The sequence below is a fragment of the Ahaetulla prasina genome, chromosome 3 (genome assembly GCF_028640845.1).
Source record: "Ahaetulla prasina isolate Xishuangbanna chromosome 3, ASM2864084v1, whole genome shotgun sequence".
NCBI classification, from domain to species: domain Eukaryota; kingdom Metazoa; phylum Chordata; class Lepidosauria; order Squamata; family Colubridae; genus Ahaetulla; species Ahaetulla prasina.
In genome coordinates, this window is record NC_080541.1 from 126,541,974 (window position 1) to 126,560,136 (window position 18,163).

An 18,163-nucleotide genomic window follows, 5' to 3' on the forward strand; every position below is an offset into this window, starting at 1 on the left:
TCTATCCCCTTGTCCCTTGTCCAAGTCATTGATGAAGATGTTGAAGAATACTGGGCCTAAAACAGAGCCTTGGGGTACTCCACTGCATACTTCCCTCCATGTGGACGTAGTTCCGTTGAGGACTACATGTTGAGTGCGGTTGGTCAGCCAGTTATGAATCCATCTGGTGGTGGTGCTGTCTAACCCACATTTTTCTACTTTATCTAGTAGTAGGTTATGGTCTACTTTATCAAATGCTTTACTGAAGTCCAAGTAAATTATATCGACAGCATTCCTCTGGTCCACTAATTTTGTCATTTTGTCAAAGAATGCAATAAGATTAGTCGGGCATGACCTGCTTTTGACAAACCCATGTTGGCTTTTGGTTATTACTTTGTTTGCTTCTAGGTGTTTGGTGATTCGTTGCTTGATCATCTTTTCTAGAATCTTCCCCGGTATTGAGGTCAGGCTGATAGGTCTGTAGTTTCCTGGATCTGTTTTTTTTCCTTTTTTGAAGATGGGAACTACATCAGCTCTTTTCCAGTCCTCTAGCAGCTCCCCTGTGCTCCAAGATCTTTGAAAGATATAGTTCAGTGGTTCTGAGATCACGTCTGTCAGTTCCTTCAGAACTTTGGGGTGTAATCCATCCGGTCCTGGTGATTTGAACTCGTCTAGGATAGACAGGTGTTCGCTTACCATTTTCTTCCCTATTTTAACTTACTTATGTAACTTACTTACGTCACTTACGTAACTTACTTACGTCACTTACATAACGTGAACTAAACTTATGCACAGGCATAAACTTATGCACAGGTGATACAAATAGTATATTTTCAGAAATTTAAATTGTCACAGGATATTTTATGAAAACCTAATGAAAATGTTTTTAAATAATGCTATGAAAATTTTTTAAAAGTCAATTAAATTAAAAAAAAAGAAAGTGCTTCAGTATCGGACAAAACCCCTACTGCCCACCATGAAAGCTGGAATGCCCACTAGTGGGCAGTAGGGACCAGGTTGACTGCCACTGGTCTAAGTGTAAGTTATGGGCATGCTGTGGTACACCCATGGAATACCTCAACTTGGGAGCTGAAGTGGTTACTAGTAGTTTTCTAGGGGCAATTGAAGTTGGTTATTTCTTATAGGGCCCTGCACGGCACAGGGCTAGTTATTTGAGAGACCAGATCTCTTCCATTGTTTCTGTCCATAGGGTAAGATCAGATACAGCTGACCTGCCCTGGGTCCAATTTATTAAACAATGTGGGACCTGGAAACATGTCTTTTCCACATAGGAGCCTGGCCTCGGCATCCCTCAGAGATTCAAGTGGGCCCTACCTTGCATGCCTTTAAATGAGCCCAGAAAGCTTGGCTCTTTCTCCAAGCTTTGGGCTAAGATGACATGTGGTTTCCTCTGTTCAAAGATTTCTATATCTGATCAACCAGACTGATGTTCTTTTTCTATGTTGGGTGTTGTTTTATACTATTAGTTTATCCGGAGCTATTGAGAAGCTGGATGGCTTTAGAAATGTGAATTATCCATCAGTTAATCATAATGGGCTTGCAATCTGAAGTCCCCCCTCTCCCAACTAATGCTCCTACAAGAGGAGTAGGTGGAGGCCATGACTGGAGAGCCTTTGCTCATCTTGAGCTGCTGCAACAATTGTGGTTTTAACTGGAAAGAAAAGCACAATTATTCAGATCCTTGTCATCCTTCCTTTAGATTACTGTAATTCATTCTGCACGAATTTGTCCTTGATGGCCACTTAGAAGCTTCCACTAGTATGAAACACAGCCTTACTCATCAATCTTGGTACTCCCATATTATATTAATGCTGTAGGAGTTGCATTGCCTATCAACATGTTCTGGAGTGTAATTCAAGGTCCTGGTCACTGCCTTTAAATAGATTGGATATATAAGAAATGTCTTTAATCAAATCTGCCTATCCAGTCCAGTTAAAGAACCTACTAAGGAAGTGCAATGGGAGGATGTGGGCATTCTCTATAGGAGCTTTTCCTCCCATTGAACAGTTCAAACTTCTGAGCTAGGAAGGGCCTCCAATCTTATGGCCTTGTAGAACAGAGTTCCTCAGCCAGCTTTGCTGGGAGTTGAAGTCCACAAGTCTTAAAGGGACCAAGGTTGGAGACCCCTGTTCTAGAAAGACTTTTTTTTTCAGGCTCTTTCAAGATTGATTCCAGAGTCATCAATGTAAATCTACTTTTTAATTTTTATTGCAATTATATATTGTTTATATTTTATTAGTGCATTATTATTACTATATTTTATTATATATGTTGTAAACTGCATAGGACCCAATTGAAGGTATATACGTTTTTAAATGAAATAAAATGCCTTTGCAGAACATTGTATTGCCCAAACCCTACAGAATCTGTTTTATCAGAAGCAGTAGTAGTATCAAAGAAACATATAATCTATGGGAAGCCCTCTGTCCAACTATTCTCAAGCCATTTTAGTATAAATCTATGCACCCCTATTCAGAAGTAAACTGCATTTAACTGGACTTCTTTCACTAATGTTCACTAACATTAACTTTTGTTAATGTTTCCCAAAATTAAACTTCATTTTGATCACAACAGGGAGCATCTATGTCATTTTCTTGGCATTGTTAGAGAAGTAATTTGCTCTTGACTTGGGAGGGGGCGGGCAGGGTATTTTTTTCAACTGCCCAGTCTAGCCTAGAGGCCTGGCATATCCTACTAGTTTCCCATCCAGCTACTAACTTAGGCTGATGTTGCAAATTTGAGATCAAAAAAGTCGGCCAGTGCTGCACCAAAAAAACACGTCTATAGGATGACTGTCTTAAAAACTGTAGCTGAATATATACAAGCATGTTCAGAAGAGTGGTCTGCTCACTGCAACCAATTTAAATGCAGCTGTTAAATTTGGGTTACTTGAACTGTAAAGATATGTAAATCCAAAGTCAGGATATAGAAACTTCCCATTTGGCTAGAAAAGAATTGAATTTCTTCTCAAGCTTCCCAATTAGCCAAATACATTCAGCAGATGTTCTTTTTTTGTGTGTGGATATTATTCCAGGTCTTAGGACATTTTCACACTTGTGATATTAAAAGTGCTCTTTTGTTGTTGTTGTTGGGGTTTTTTGCATTTTTTGCATCTTTACTTTAAATAAATGTGTTATCTTTCACCTTTTCAATTGGACCTGCATTTAATTTGTGATGTTTATTTTGGGTACGTGGTAATACTGCCACCAGGATTTTCATTCACTTCAGTCAGTGACGATCCCCTGCTACCTGTAATTAATTAGCACAACATATTAGCTTGTAAAAATAACAATTAACCACCTATTTGTCACAAAGATCACATGCCTAGCATTTATTTAAATCGTCATTAACTTTTCCAACACCCAAAGTATCGACAAATGTTTGTACATGACTAAATCAGGTGCCCAATTACATGATGTTTCTGCAATGCCAATTAAATAAATGCGTAAGCTGTCCTGTCTCACTAAGACAGAAAAGAGAGCAAAAAACTAAGCAGGGGGCTGTTGGAAGAAATATCCATCTGGGTTCAGTTCCAAGTGGGGACAAAGACACTGGAAACATGGAGGCTGCTTGGAAAGATGGTTTAATGGTGGACAGGATCACATGGCTTGAGTTCCTGAACAGAAAAGGGCTGAGATCCTGTGTGCTCCCTGGCTTTATGCTTTTTCTGAGCTTTGAACTTTCTGGGGCACAGGAAGAGTATCCTGATTGGTTGTCACACTCCCAGGGGGTGGGAGTCTTAGCTAATGTTGTAGGTTGTCTCTCAAGCTTGCTTGAGCCTTGCCATGTGGTAAGATTCTGTTGCTAGATGGGTAGGGGCTAATCCTATCTTTGTCATGTAGACAATGGACTGGCTCAAGCCTTAATGGCCCATTGACAAAGGTGGGGGGGGGAGAGTCAGGAAGCAGCTTTGTCTTTAAAACATGTTTCTCCATTTCTTATCCAGGGAAATATATTCTGCCTTTTTAAATATTTTCTAAAATATTTTATTCTTCTAGGAGGGGGGTGGGTGCTAAATTCCTACAATCCCTACTTTTTTTTTTTTTTCAAAACGTGAGTTTTGAAACATGCTCTTGGCAAAAATTAAAATTGATCAAATCAGTGGGTGCTTTTAATTTTCCTGATGCAAAGGAATCCATTGATAGAGACAACAGAAAAAAGATTCCTTCAGTGGCTCCCAAAAGCTTTCAACCATGAAGGTCTAGCAGCCAGGGGAAAAGTTCTGGTAAGAATTTTAGAGTATCCAATTTTCTATGCCAATTAATTTCAGCTGTTAGATATCACTTTCTGAGAGCTTCCAGTCAGGTTTCAAGCAAGCACACATCCCAAAATTTTCACAGCCATGGTTTTCCTTTAAATTACAGGCTGCCCATTTCCAAGGGTTGGTTACTGAACCTGCCCTAGCTCTTACTTTAGTCTATCCAAGATTTTTTTCAGTCCAAATTGAGGTTAATCAGTGTGCAATCCAGGCTTTTTCCTTTCTTTTTTTTTTTAAATTACACAATGAGCCCTGGGACTTCTGCTCATGAGACCACCAGTGCAATATATCTTGCTTTACTGGGCAACTGGGCAGCATCATTTGTGAGTCATTCAGGGCTTGGGTTTTGGATATCACTTTTTCTGCTATCTCTTCAAGAGAGGAATTGCCTGAGGGGAATGCCCCATAGTATTAGCAGGGAAATCTGACTCCGTGGGCTTTTAGTGCCACAGAGCAAGATCGACCTAGGAGAAGTCTTGTGTGGAGGTAAGTGAAGGAATAGTTTCAGTCTAATTCTGAATGGTGTCTCTCTGTGTGTGCCTGTGTATGCAGCTACCTTTACAATACAGGCAATACAAACAATACAAACATGCTGGACAAATTTCCCTACCATTAGACAGAAATCTCAGGTGTTCAGAACTTGCTGTGGCAGCTACTTTCAAATACAATCCTTACATGAATACTTTAGACTGATTACAATATAAAGGAGACCAGACAGAAAACCTTACAATGAATTTCCCACCTCCCCCATAGTCTTTCCAGTTGTCTTCTGGGAATTGAAAAGAGTCTTTTAGTCTTTACTTGTACATCTCATGGTCCTTTTTTTCATGTCTGCTGGGTAGCATGCTTGGTAATAAGGCTGGTTAGTCAGGGTTGGAAGGTCTGCTCCACTCTGGTTGCTGTGATGACTTTCAGTGGGGGCTGGATTCAAACTCAATTCCTGGCTCCAACAAATGGAAGGTCTCCTCTGGGGGCAGCATCTGGAACCATGTGCTCTGCTTCCACAGTTGCAGAGTCATCTTTTCAGGGCTGAAAGACATTAGAACAGGATCTCCTCCCCACTTTTGTGGGTAATCTTCTCAGGAAAGGCATTGTAACAGGATTAAAAAGGGGAGGGGGGTAGATATCTTGCAGGCAGAGTTTGAAAAGAAACAATACATCAATATTGCAGTTACTAAAAGATAATGCAGTTTCAACAAAATGGAGACACAACTGATGAGAAAGAAAAAACTGGATTCGCATGCTTCAGGAATGAACAGGTAAAATCATTTAAACACACAGTAAATGCAAGACTGACTTTTTTTTTTCCTTGTAAGTGAACTTAAAACGTTTCCTCATAAACTTGAGTTGTTACTTTAAGATAAAGAGAGAGAAGGAGACAAAAGCAGAAATGAAAAGTTCTTTGTACCCAGTTTCCGGTGGCCACACGGAAACAGGGCAAAGGCTCCTTCTTTCTTTTTTCTCTCTCTCTCTTTTCCCTATTTTCATTGTTTCAACCTTTTGTTTTTGTTTTTCCCTAACAATTTAAAATTCTTGTCTCTAGAGATCAAATACATTTTACAGTTACAATTACCTCAAGGGCCCACAAAGACAGACATACACACATAAAAAACAAGGACAAAGAGAGGAAAACAAAACTCTGAGATTTACACACACACTGATCATTCCCGCCATAAATCTCAGTTAAATTAGGGAAGGCACAAATCTTAACAGACAGACCACGTGGTTCCATAGAAGACAGAGAAAGAGACAATCAAACAAACAAAACAAACAAAAACCCAAACATTCCTATTTATATATTTCCCTTTTCTTTTAAGTACCTTTATTTAGCCAAATTTGTTTCCTATTCTCATCTCTTAGCAAAGTCCATTTTTCACATAGTTTCCTCAACTTCTTTTTTCGCATACCAGGCAAAACTGGCAGCCTGCGGGCATCTCAGGCCCCAAGCAGGTCTCCTAGGGGATTTCCCGCCACCCTCGAGCTACAGCTTCCCATGTTTTCCTCTCCGATGTGAGGTTTTATTTTTCACTTTGGCTTAGCCGGGTGGACCCTCCTACAGTTTTCAGAAAAAAAAGTTCTGGGAAGGACTTCGACTCCCTTCTGTCGAAGTATGGGCCCCTTCCTGTTAAGGGAGCTTCGTTTTGGATCAAAAAGGTGATCCCAGAGGACCTACTGCCCCTCCAGCAGGTACGAGCACCTCCTCAACACTGCTTCCTGCTTTGCTTTTTCTAAAATACACTAGTAAACTCTACTCTTTTTAATTATCCCCTTCACACTCACTTTCCTTTTACTCGGCTCCCGTTCCTGATAAACACAAAGTTCCACACTTGGCTTCCCCCCCTTGCTTTCTCTAGCCTACCAGTCACGGCTTGGTGGAGCTAGCAGTAGGCAGAGGTGCGGCTAGAGGTTGCTCAAAGAGGTGGAATCAGACTGTTTCCTTAGGTGGAATCCCACACACACACTTCCTCCTTCCCTAACAGAAGGTCCTGTGCTCTGGCAAAACCCCCATGCTCTCCAGACATTTGGTCTTTCTGCAGCTAGGAAATGCACAGAGGAAGCAAGATCCAGCTATGATTGGGAGAAGGACTCTCTCATTCACACACATGCAGGCATACACATATTTCCCATACTTTTCCATGCTTTAAAATTAAAATTTAGAGGTACTCACCTTCTTTCCAAGCAGCCTTTGAGCTCAACACTCAAAACCCCTTTAAAACCTAGTTCCAAATGGCCAAGGTCCAGGAAAACTTACCCACAGACTCAATGGGTCTGCTGCTAGCAAGGGAGGCTTACCTGGGCCAGGTCCATTGGTTAGGTTAGCTTGGAGTCCCATCTGTGGGTGCCAATTGTTGGAAGAAATATCCATCTGGGTTCAGTTCCAAGTGGGGACAAAGACACTGGAAACATGGAGGCTGCTTGGAAAGATGGTTTAATGGTGGTCAGGATCACATGGCTTGAGTTCCTGAACAGAAAAAAGCTGAGATCCTGTGTGCTCCTGGCTTTATGCTTTTTCTGAGCTTTGAACTTTCTGGGGCACAGGAAGTGTATCCTGATTGGTGGTCAGACTCCCAGGGGGTGGGAGTCTTAGCTAATGTTGTAGGTTGTCTCTCAAGCTTGCTTGAGCCTTGCCATGTGATAAGATTCTGTTGCTGGATGGGTAGGGGCTAATCCTATCTTTGTCATGTAGACAATGGACTGGCTCAAGCCTTAATGGCCCATTGACAAAGGTGGGGGGGGGAGAGTCAGGAAGCAGCTTTGTCTTTAAAACATGTTTCTCCATTTCTCATCCAGGGAAATATATTCTGCCTTTTTAAATATTTTCTAAAATATTTTATTCTTCTAGGAGGGGGGTGGGTGCTAAATTCCTACAGGGCTTTAACTCTGTGTTGCTCTTTTTCTGCAAGAGGGGGGAAAACGCTTTCTCTAAGTAGCAAAGTTGTTGCTTTCACTAGTGTTTCACTTTTTGACCATGGCCCCTTTCTGATCTTGGTTTTCTCCTGTAGAGCCCCTCCCCCGTCATGGTCCCATTACTGCTGTCAAAGATTACCAGATACATACTTGGCTTGTAAACAGAATATATGCTTTCATTTATGGTAATCTTAATAACACAGTTTACAATACACAATTACATGCAACATGTTACTCTTAACATAATTTATTAGTCAATTAATGTAACCCTTGGGACAGTAACTGATGCCTTTTCTGGTGTCAACAAGACAGCATTTGCAGAGTAATAGACTTTGCTTTCTGTAGCTCTCTCAGCTTGTGTGTAATGGGTGTTATGTACTTTTTACCAGTAGCCCATTTGAAAGATTTAAGCCCCCTCCCCCCCCAGGGGGCCATATGGCCTCAAGAACCAGTGGTTTAAATGACTTGACTATTTTAATTGTGTAACCTCAATTGGTAGGGATGTAAATGAGAGGAGAGAGAGAATCTGGAAAGCAGATTTATCATTTCTGAGAGTATGGGTTAAGAGGCTCAGTTCTTTGAGATTAAATTTGATTGAGTATTATATTGCTTTACATGGGAGGCAGAATGGATGTTTGAATTGAGCAGGTGTTATGAAACCCCATTGTCCACAAAGTGCATGCTTTCAACATGCACAGCACCAGGGCTTCATATACCTGCTTATCTTTTAATGTGACATATATAATCATACCCCAGCCCCCACCCTCCATATGTCCACTTTGCTATGGCTACAAAAATAAACGGTGCCATGTGAAAATTGGACTAGAATTTATTTAATATTTTCCTCAAAGACAAGAAAGGACGACAGCTTCTTATTATACTTTATTGAGTCAATTCACCAAAGCTAGAACATTTGTTACACTGAACATGCTGAATAACTGCTCTCCTTTGGTAAACTATCATAGCTTGTGTCTTTTGCATTTCATATCCCTCTGACTGTATACCTCATAACAGTATACAGATAGTCCTTGCTTAGCGACCACAACTGGAACCAGCAACTCCATTGCTAAGTGGAAAATGATATGACTGTCATGGACTTAACAACATTAATCCCCACTTGGTTGTTAAGCAATGCACGACAATCATGAAAAAAGAACATCATGGGACTGCAACATAGAATTTTAATTCCACATTCGCCATGAACTCTGTCTGTGGAGATTCTCAATCATCCAGGTCATAGTTGCCTCAACAAAAGGCAACTAAAGTATTTTTTCCTTGAGGAAGAAGAAGACATTTTGCTTCTCATCCAAGAAACAGTCAGTCACAGTTGTCTCAAACAGCCTTTTGAAAAAGCACCTTTGAGACATCCATCCACAAACTCTGCTCGGCACAAGTCAGTTGGGAAGCAAGCAAATAGTGATCTCATGACTGCAAGGCACTGCAACAGTTATAAATGAGAGGATTGATTGCAAACTTTTTTTTTACATTATTATAATTTGAACAGTCATTAAACAAGGCAGTTGATAAGCAAGAACTATCTTGATATACTCCCTTTTCGGGAGAATGCTCCCTATGTTTAATGAAATAGGCTGAAGTTCAGGAAAAATGTTGCCATAATAAATGTGTTGGTTTTTGTCATAATATTCTTTGTTCTTCACAAATACCATGGCTGCAGGTGAGCACAAATTAGGAAATACCTTTGGAAAACTTTCTAGGGAGAAGAGATACAGGTGAACAACATTCTTATTGAAGAATGGCAATGAAGAAGCACAGCAATGGAAGAAATTAAGAACAAATTAAAAGAGCTCAATGAAAAGAGAGAAAAATTGAGCATAAACACATTTCCATTAGTGAGTTCCTATTCTCTCGCTCCGTTTCTTACTATAAAGGACTTCCCAGAAGTGCTAGGTGCTGATGCTATTAAGGAAAAATTAGATGCAATTTTCACAACAGCTTGCATTCATTGCAGAGAATTCACTGAGGCTTGTATTGTGTATGGGTATAAAATATTGGTCTTTACTGTAACACTTGTCTTTAAAAAGTGATTTTCTCCCTTCCTGACACCAGAAAAGGGCAAATCAAAATGTTCCTTTGACTGAGGTGTCAGCCAAGAGATGTGCTTTCTGTAATGATGTTCACCGGTTAATCTTATTTCTCAAGAAAGGTTAAAATGTTATTTCTGGGAAGGGAAAACACGAACCTGAACATTAATTGAATCTGGGCAAATTGTCAAATTCTCGGGTATGACAGGCATAGCTCCAGGGAGACACCTGGTGATCAGTTTTAGCATTCTCCTATTAGCAAGCCAGACAAAAGCGAGTTTCCCAGCAAATGGATTGATCAAATTACAGTCAATTACTTTTTGAATATATTTTCACTTCACCTACAGTGACTTCATCCTTCCAATATGCTTTTTATTTGGATATGTATTCCAGCCTTTGCTTCCTCTGTTATAAGACCTCCAATTGTAGTGTCTCAAGGCAAGCAGCTGGTCATTCGCACAGCTTTACTTCAGGGGTGAAATGCTTCCAGTTCGGACCGGCTCGCCCGATCCGGTAGCGATGGCAGCTGGTGGTTTGGAGAACCGGTAGTAAAAATCCCTGGCCCCGCCCGCTGCCCCTGCTGAGCCACACCACCATCAGAGGTTTGGTTTTTTTTTTACTTTTAAAAGCATTTTTTCTTCACCCAAAAAAATGCCTTTAAAAGTAAAAAAAGCTTTTGATGATTCCGTGGCTCAGCTGGGATCGTCAGAACCCTTTAAACTCTTTTTTTTAACAACCTCTTCGGCTGAAGAGGTTGTAAAAAAAAAGGTTTTAAAAGGCTCCTCTGGCGATCCCACCTGAGTTGCCTGATCACCAGAATCTTAAAAATCTTAATGTTTTCTACAAGATCTGCAGCCGAAGAGGTTGTTAAAACAAATCTTTTAAGAGGTTCTAGGCTGCGATGAGCCAACTTCAGCTGGGATCTTCAGAGGAGCTTTTAAAATCTATTTTTCCTCTGGCGATCACAAATGAGTTTCGTGATTATCACAGGCTTTTAAAATCATTTTTAACAACCTCTTACAACAGCCCCCACCCATGCCCACCCAATCCCCCTCCCCACTTACCTAATTACTGCTCCTTTTGGGCTGGCAAAGCCATGCTTTACTTCAGCTACTGCAATCAGTTGCTTCAGCTAGCAACTAAATCTGCCTGCCTAAAATCCATCTCCTCGGTGAGCAACTCAATCTGCCTACTTTGCTGGCTGAGGAACTCTGGGAGTTGAAGTCCACAAACCTTAAAGTTACTAAGGTTGGAGACCCCTGATCTAAAAAATATAAATAAAATAAAATAATAAAATATTTGTGCAGCTTTCTGAGATTTGGTGTGTTTCTGTAGTGTTTCACTCTAACTACACAAACACACAAAATCTCACAAAGCTGTATGTGGTATTTTGTGTGTGTGAGAGAGTGAGTCAGTTGTGTTGTGTAAAGTGTGAAAGTGTGAGGTTCCTCCTTGTTGCAGGGGCCATTTTGGGTGAAGTGCAGCTGCTTTTACATTGTGTGTGAGTCAGTTGTGTTGTGTTGTGTGTGTGTAAAGTGTGAAAGTTGGTTTTTGAGCTTTTTGTGGCTGTGTGAGGTTCCTGCTTGTTGCAGGGGCCATTTTGAGTTAAGTGCAGCTGCTTTTACCTTGTGTGTGAGTCAGTTGTGTTGTGTGTGTGTAAAGTGTGGAAGTTGGTTTTTGAGCTTTTTGTGGTTGTGTGAAGTTCCTGCTTGTTGCAGGGGCCATTTTGGGTGAAGTGCAGCTGCTTTTACATTGTGTGTGAGTCAGTTGTGTTGTGTTGTGTGTGTGTAAAGTGTGAAACTTGGTTTTTAGTACCTCTTATTGTTTTGTATACTTTGTTTATTATTTTTATTATTTATTGTTATTGTCCATGCCCACCCAGTCATCTGACCACCAAGCCACGCCCACCAATTAAGCCACGCCCAGGAATTTCTTCACACTTCCCTCTAAGTCCTGTAAAGTATGTGCTTATCTTAATCTAGCTTTGATTCTGTTTTCTGCCAAATTCTTCCCTGAGCTTTTCCTCACATGTACCTGAGCTTTTCCTCACATGTACCTGTGACACAAACACGCTCCCACAATGTTCCTGCCATGTAATCATGATCCTGCCTTCATCAAATTCTGTAATTACCTCTAATGTAGAAAACCTGTCTACGTGATTACAAAGAGTCAGCATTGATTTGATGGCACATAATCCATAAAGCCTTAAGATTGCCCTTAGCTGTTCACTAGCGCCTATCACAATCTGTGTTTGTTTCTGATGTACTTCACTGAATGTTCCATGGGATGGATTGGCCCAGTTCCTATTAGCCACTTTAACTGGCTTGTTCATAGGCTGGGTTCCTATTCTGCCTTTGGATATATACATATACAATCTTGCCAGTGGGCAAACTTTCAATCCTAGGTGTTTCTGGGAATTTCATAACAATACAGGCATGCTTTCTCCCCTTTGATTACCAGGCAGCATTTCACCTACAGCCTAGTATAAGGACTGCTAGTACTGGATATACCCTGTTACGTCAAACAGCGCTACATCCTGTTTTACCTCAGAAGCCCTGTCAGAATGTTATGTGTTTGTTTCATTCAGGCTATTGCACACAGTTCTCTTATTTGCAGCATTGTCATGCAAGAAACTCTGAAGTCTCTTTGATAGAATGATACATGAACCTCTAAAAAGTCAAAAATGAAGAAAATAGGAATAACATAGAATTATTATTATATACCCAACCATGTGAAATGACAGCTGCCAATTCTTCAGCTACTGTTGGCCTTCATATGGATCAAGTACTTCCCAAGAACCTATGATGTCTTAATGTATCAGTATAGTATATCTGTAGATCCGAGCAGTATAGTCTTTTGCTTTGTTTTGTCCAGTTAAAGATTATGGGAAGGAGAGTTTTAAATAGTATACAAACAACCTGTGCCACACTAGGTCAACATTTCAGAGGTATTTCTTTATGTAAACAGACAACTAGTATGATTATAGGCGGGCAAAATAGCAAAGGGGATGAGAGCAACGTTTGATTGCTGTCAACTTCTCTAGTGAGTCTTTTTGTGGGAAACTGCAGGAAGCATCAGAAATTATCCCTTCCTTCCTTCCTTTCTCTCTGTCATTCTATCATTATCTTCCTTCCTTCCTTCCTTCCTGGTGGCGGGGGAGTGAGGGATTGCAAGACTGACTGGAAAATTGACAGGGAACTTTGAAAATAAAGAACATGTGACCATAGTAGCAACCCAGCAGCTGCCAGTAGTACTGAAGCAGTCACAACCTGAATTTTGGATGCATTCTGCAAGTTAGCCCATTTGAGGTACCTTGGTTCAAAAAAAATTTTGCCCTTATGATACACCAATTCACCCAGGTAAGGGTCATAACAACAAGAGTTTTAGTAGTATTTAGATAGATAACTCAAGTTGGTGAAAATACCTCCTAATACTACTCTGTTTTCCACCTAACAACAACCCTGGGAGTTGGCTTAGGTTGAGAGAGAGAGATTGATCAGCTCAGTCACCCAATTGGCTGTCCTACCTAAGGAAGGGCTTAGAATTCACGGTCTCCTGGTTTCTAGGATAGCACCTTAACCAATACAGTAAACTGGCTCTTGTAAATTTAATTTAAATCTACTTTAATACCATTAAATATAAATTTATGAAATTTAAAAATTAAGCAATCCTAACTGTATCCTGTGTTAGCTACAGTCTGCATATATGAAATCCTGAACCTTCTTACAAATACGCCATCTCATTTATTTTTGTCTCTCTACATAAGCACAAATTGAGAAACAGTATACAGATGTACAAATATTCTAAACAATGCACACCTTTCTGATTGCATGCATGAGCAAAGATCAAATTACAGAAGTTAGGAACTTATTCTAAAGACAACTGAATTTTTGTCACATCTTTTTTGTGTTTTAATTTTTTATCATTCTATTTTTTTTTGTTACTAATTTAAGTAAGTTTGTTTGGAAGAGAAATAAAGAGAACTATTTATTTCTAAAAGATTTCCTTACCTTTTGCCCAAAATATCTTTGTTCATTCCCAAACAGGTTGTTTTACATGCACTGACAACCATAGAAGTGCTTTAACTTGCTTTGTCTGAAAAATAATTACCTCTTCTGGGATGTCTATCGGTGAAAAGCTTATTAATCATTCTACTGAAGAAACATCTCTTTTTCAAGTTTTGAGAGCAAAGGGACTGACATAATTTAGCCTTTTGTGAGAGGGCTTGAGTTTAGCTCCCGGAGGCTCCTTCGCAATGCATAGAATATAATAACCTCAAACCAGTGTTGCTCAACCTTGGCAACTTGAAGTTCTGTAAACTTCAACTTCATGCTGGCTGGGGAATTCTGGGAGTTGAAGTCCCCATATATTCAAGTTGTCAAGGTTGAGAAACACAGCATTAGGTTGAATAAAGAAGTCACAAACTGAAGCCAAAGGTGCAATGTGTGTATGTAAGGGGAGGAGGAGGGAGCGAGATTTAACTTTCTTCCATTCCAGTTCACATGAACTACCAACCTGGTTAGATATATCGTTGCTTTTTCCATCTGAAAAACAAAACAAAATCCCAATCGCCCATTACAAACTTCTCCTATCCTAACTCCCAAATCCTCAAATTATTTATTTGCATTAAAATGTTTTCCCACAGTCTTTGGTTCTTGATTTTTATGGCCATGCACACTGCCCCCTGCCCTCAAAAGCAACCCTTCTTTAAGGAATCCCTTCCACAACTTAATTATTTCACAATATACAGGATTTCAAGCATACAGGATTTCTTAATTCCTGATTTTCTTCCTTTAGCTGCCTCCCATGTTGAACTCACATGGGCATTTTACAAACAAGAAGTGGTAGACCTAGAGCCTTCTGGTACAAGTTACCAATCATAGCCACACACCAAAGAACACACCTGTCTGACTAGTATGGGCCATGCCATTTAGTCAGAAAAAAATTATAACTTCAGATTCTTCCTAATGCTTATTGAACAAGCAATCTTTATAAATGTATGGCTTCCTTTGTTAACCATACATTTTTTTTCTGACTAAATGGCATGGCCCCAAGGGTGAAATCCAGCAGGTTCTGACAGGTTCTGGAGAACCAGTAGTGGACATTTTGAGTAATTCGGAGAACCGGTAGCAGAAATTTTGAGTAATTCGGAGAACCAGTAGCAGAAATTTTGAGTGGTTTGGAGAACTGGCAAATGCCACCTCTGGCTTGCCCTAAAGTGGGGTGGAAATGGAGATTTTGCAATATCCTTCCCCAAGGAACAGGGAGGGAATGGGGATTTTGCAGTATCTTTCCCCTGGAGTGAGGTGGGAATGGAGATTTTGCAGTATCCTTCCCCTGCCACTCCCAGCAAGCCACACCACTCCCACCAAGCCACACCCATAGAACTGGTAGTAAAAAAAAATTTGGATTTCACCACTGCATGGCCCATACTTTTTAAAATAAAGTGAGAAATAAACAAGAAGGTGGCCGTGGGAAATGGCTGATGATAAACCATTTCTGTACCAAGTAGTTTTCTTAGAGTGACAGAAGGACCCTCCAGATATGCAGATTTCCTGGTGGGGAGTGATGGCAAACTGCAATCTGACATTCTGAAACTGAAGGAAAAGAACACATTTTAAGCTTTCCATTTAAAAAATGATTATAGTCACAGTTGTTCCAATTATACTCCCACCCCCAGCATTTAGCCAATTGATCTGAAGAGTTTGAGACCCAGAAAACCTGTAATTGGTAAATAGCTGTAAGAAAATTTTAAAAATATACAGACACCCTTGAGTCAAGCTTGACCTCTGATAAATATTAAGACACATCCCTACAATTTAATTTTGTAATGGTACAGAAGGGGTTTCCAATTGACTTCTCCCATCGTATTTTTTCATCTTCACTGAAATTCCCCAGTGGGTTCCCATCCATCCAATTACAAATCAGGAGCCTGTTACCTTTTGATACTGGATAAGTTCAGCCAGATACTGAATTAACTCCAATAAATACTTGGCTGGTCTAATAAACATTATTACCCTTAAACTTGGTGGTTTGGGATAGTTTTTTAAAATTTGTAGTTAACATGAGTATTTTTTTTAATTGCAATTCCAGCCAGCATTTCAGAAGTATAAAGCATGTGATCTGCCACCAGAATTACATAAAGCATTTCTATAGGCTGGCTTCTATTTCCTCATTCTACTGTCATTTCCCCATCCTGCTATGATTGCTCTCTCCACCAGAGCCAACATTATAGTTTTCTTTCTTTTAAAATAGAATAACAGAGTTGAAAGGGACCTTGTAGGTCATGTATTCTAGTCCAATCCCCTGCTCAAGCAGGAGACCCTATATTTATTTTATTTTCTTATTTATTTATTTATTTATTTGTCAATCATATATAAGATAACAGGTAAAAGTATAAACACAATTTGAATACATGAAAAGAATAAAAGTAAAAAGGAATATTAGGACAGGGAGGGTAGGCACGCTGGTGCACTTATGCACGCCCCTTACAGACCTCTTAAGAATGGGGTGAGGTCAACAATAGACAGTTTAAGGTTAAAGCTTTGGAGGTTTGGGGAAGAAATCAAGAGTCAGGTAATGCATTCCAGGCATTGACCACTCTGTTACTGAAGTCATATTTTCTTCAATCGAGTTTGGAACAGTTTACCTTGAGTTTGTATCTATTATTTGCTCATGTATTGTTGTAGTTGAAGCTGAATTAGTCATTGACAGGTAGAACATTGTGGCAGATAATTTTATGTACTACACTTAGGTCAGACTGAAGTCAGCGTAGTTCTAAATTGTCTAAGCTCAAAATTTGAAGTCTGGTGGCATAAGGTATTTTATTACGGGTAGAGGAATGGAGGACTCTTCTTGTAAAATATCTCTGGACTCTCTCAACTGTATTTATATCCGATATGCAGTACGGGTTCAAACAGATGAGCTGTATTTGAGAATTGGTCTAGCAATTTTTTTTTTTGTATTCTCTAGTTAGTAGTACAATATTACCAGAGAAGAAGCTATGCAAGATTAGGTTAACAACTCTTAATGCCTTTTTGGCAATGTTGTTACAGTGGGCTTTGGCACTTAGCTCTTTAGAAATGAGTACTCCAAGGTCCTTGACAGAGTGAGGGTCATCTACAAGGTCATGTCCATCTAATTTGTATTTTATGTTTTGATATATATTTTTTTGCCAATGTGCAAGACAGAGCATTTGTTTGTTGAGATTTGAAGTTGCCACTTGTTAGACCAATCTGACTAGGTCTTTTTGAAGGGTAGCTGCATTGTGGGTGGTGTTGAATAGTTTAACATCATCAGTAAAGAGAACACAGTTGCTTTTAATATTTATGTAAAGTATAAAGAGTGTTGGACCTAAAACATTGCCTTGGAGAACATCACTATTAAGGATTTGATAGAGCACTTCCTATTTTGACCACTTGTCTGTTTGACAGGAAGGCAGCTATCCATCCATGTAGGAGTCCAGAAATGCCATAGGATTTTAGTTTTAGAAGTAATTTGTCGTGTACCACTGAATCAAAAGCTTTATAGAAGTCTATTTAAATTGCATCTATTGCTTTGCCCTAATCAAGATGTGTAGTCTATATGTTTTTGCAATGTAGTAGTTGTAGATTACAGGATAATTTTTTTCTGAAACCAAATTGTTTGTTAGACAGTAGGTTGTTTGTCTCTAGGTGGAGGGTAATAGATTGGTTAATGATTGATTCCATGACTTTGCAGGTGACGCAACATAAAGAGACTGGTCTTTAATTTTCAGCTAGACTAGGGTCTCCCTTTTTGAAGATAGGGATGACAGTGACTTGTGACCATTGGTAGGGCAAGGAGCTGGTACTGAAAGATTTTTCAAAAAATTATGCTTAGAGGTTCTGCAATTGCAGTGGAAAGCTTTTTTAAGAAGTATGCACAAAGTCCATCAGACAGTTGGTATCATTTTGCTACGGCACAAACAAATCTTTAAAACCTAGTTGCATCAACAAAAAATGTGTAAACTAAAGATGCCATATTCTAGTTCTGACCACAACTATAAAAGGTTAATGCAATTAATGCCTGGTTTAGCATCAGACTAAATTTCTTCTGGATTGTGGTAAAGAAAAAATAGAAGGGAAGAAGTACATTTACCACACTAAAGTGCCAAAGACAGGAACGAGTGTAATGTAATAGTCCTACATAAATGTATAATCCTACATCGGTCTATCTGAAGGCATTTTTTTTTCTGGATTTGATGGAACTGTTGGGTATATACTGCAGAGGTTTATACTTTAGGCGTGCTCTTTCCAAACGCGGGGCTACAGATCTTAAAAATAACTATAGCTTAAAAAAACAAAAGACGGGGACAACTTCCTTTTCACCCACAAAGCCCTTCGCAGTTTCTGTAGGATATAAACGTTTGAATTTCTCTCCGCTATGAATCCCTTTTGACACTTCCACGTTTTTGACACTTCTCAGCGGACAACCT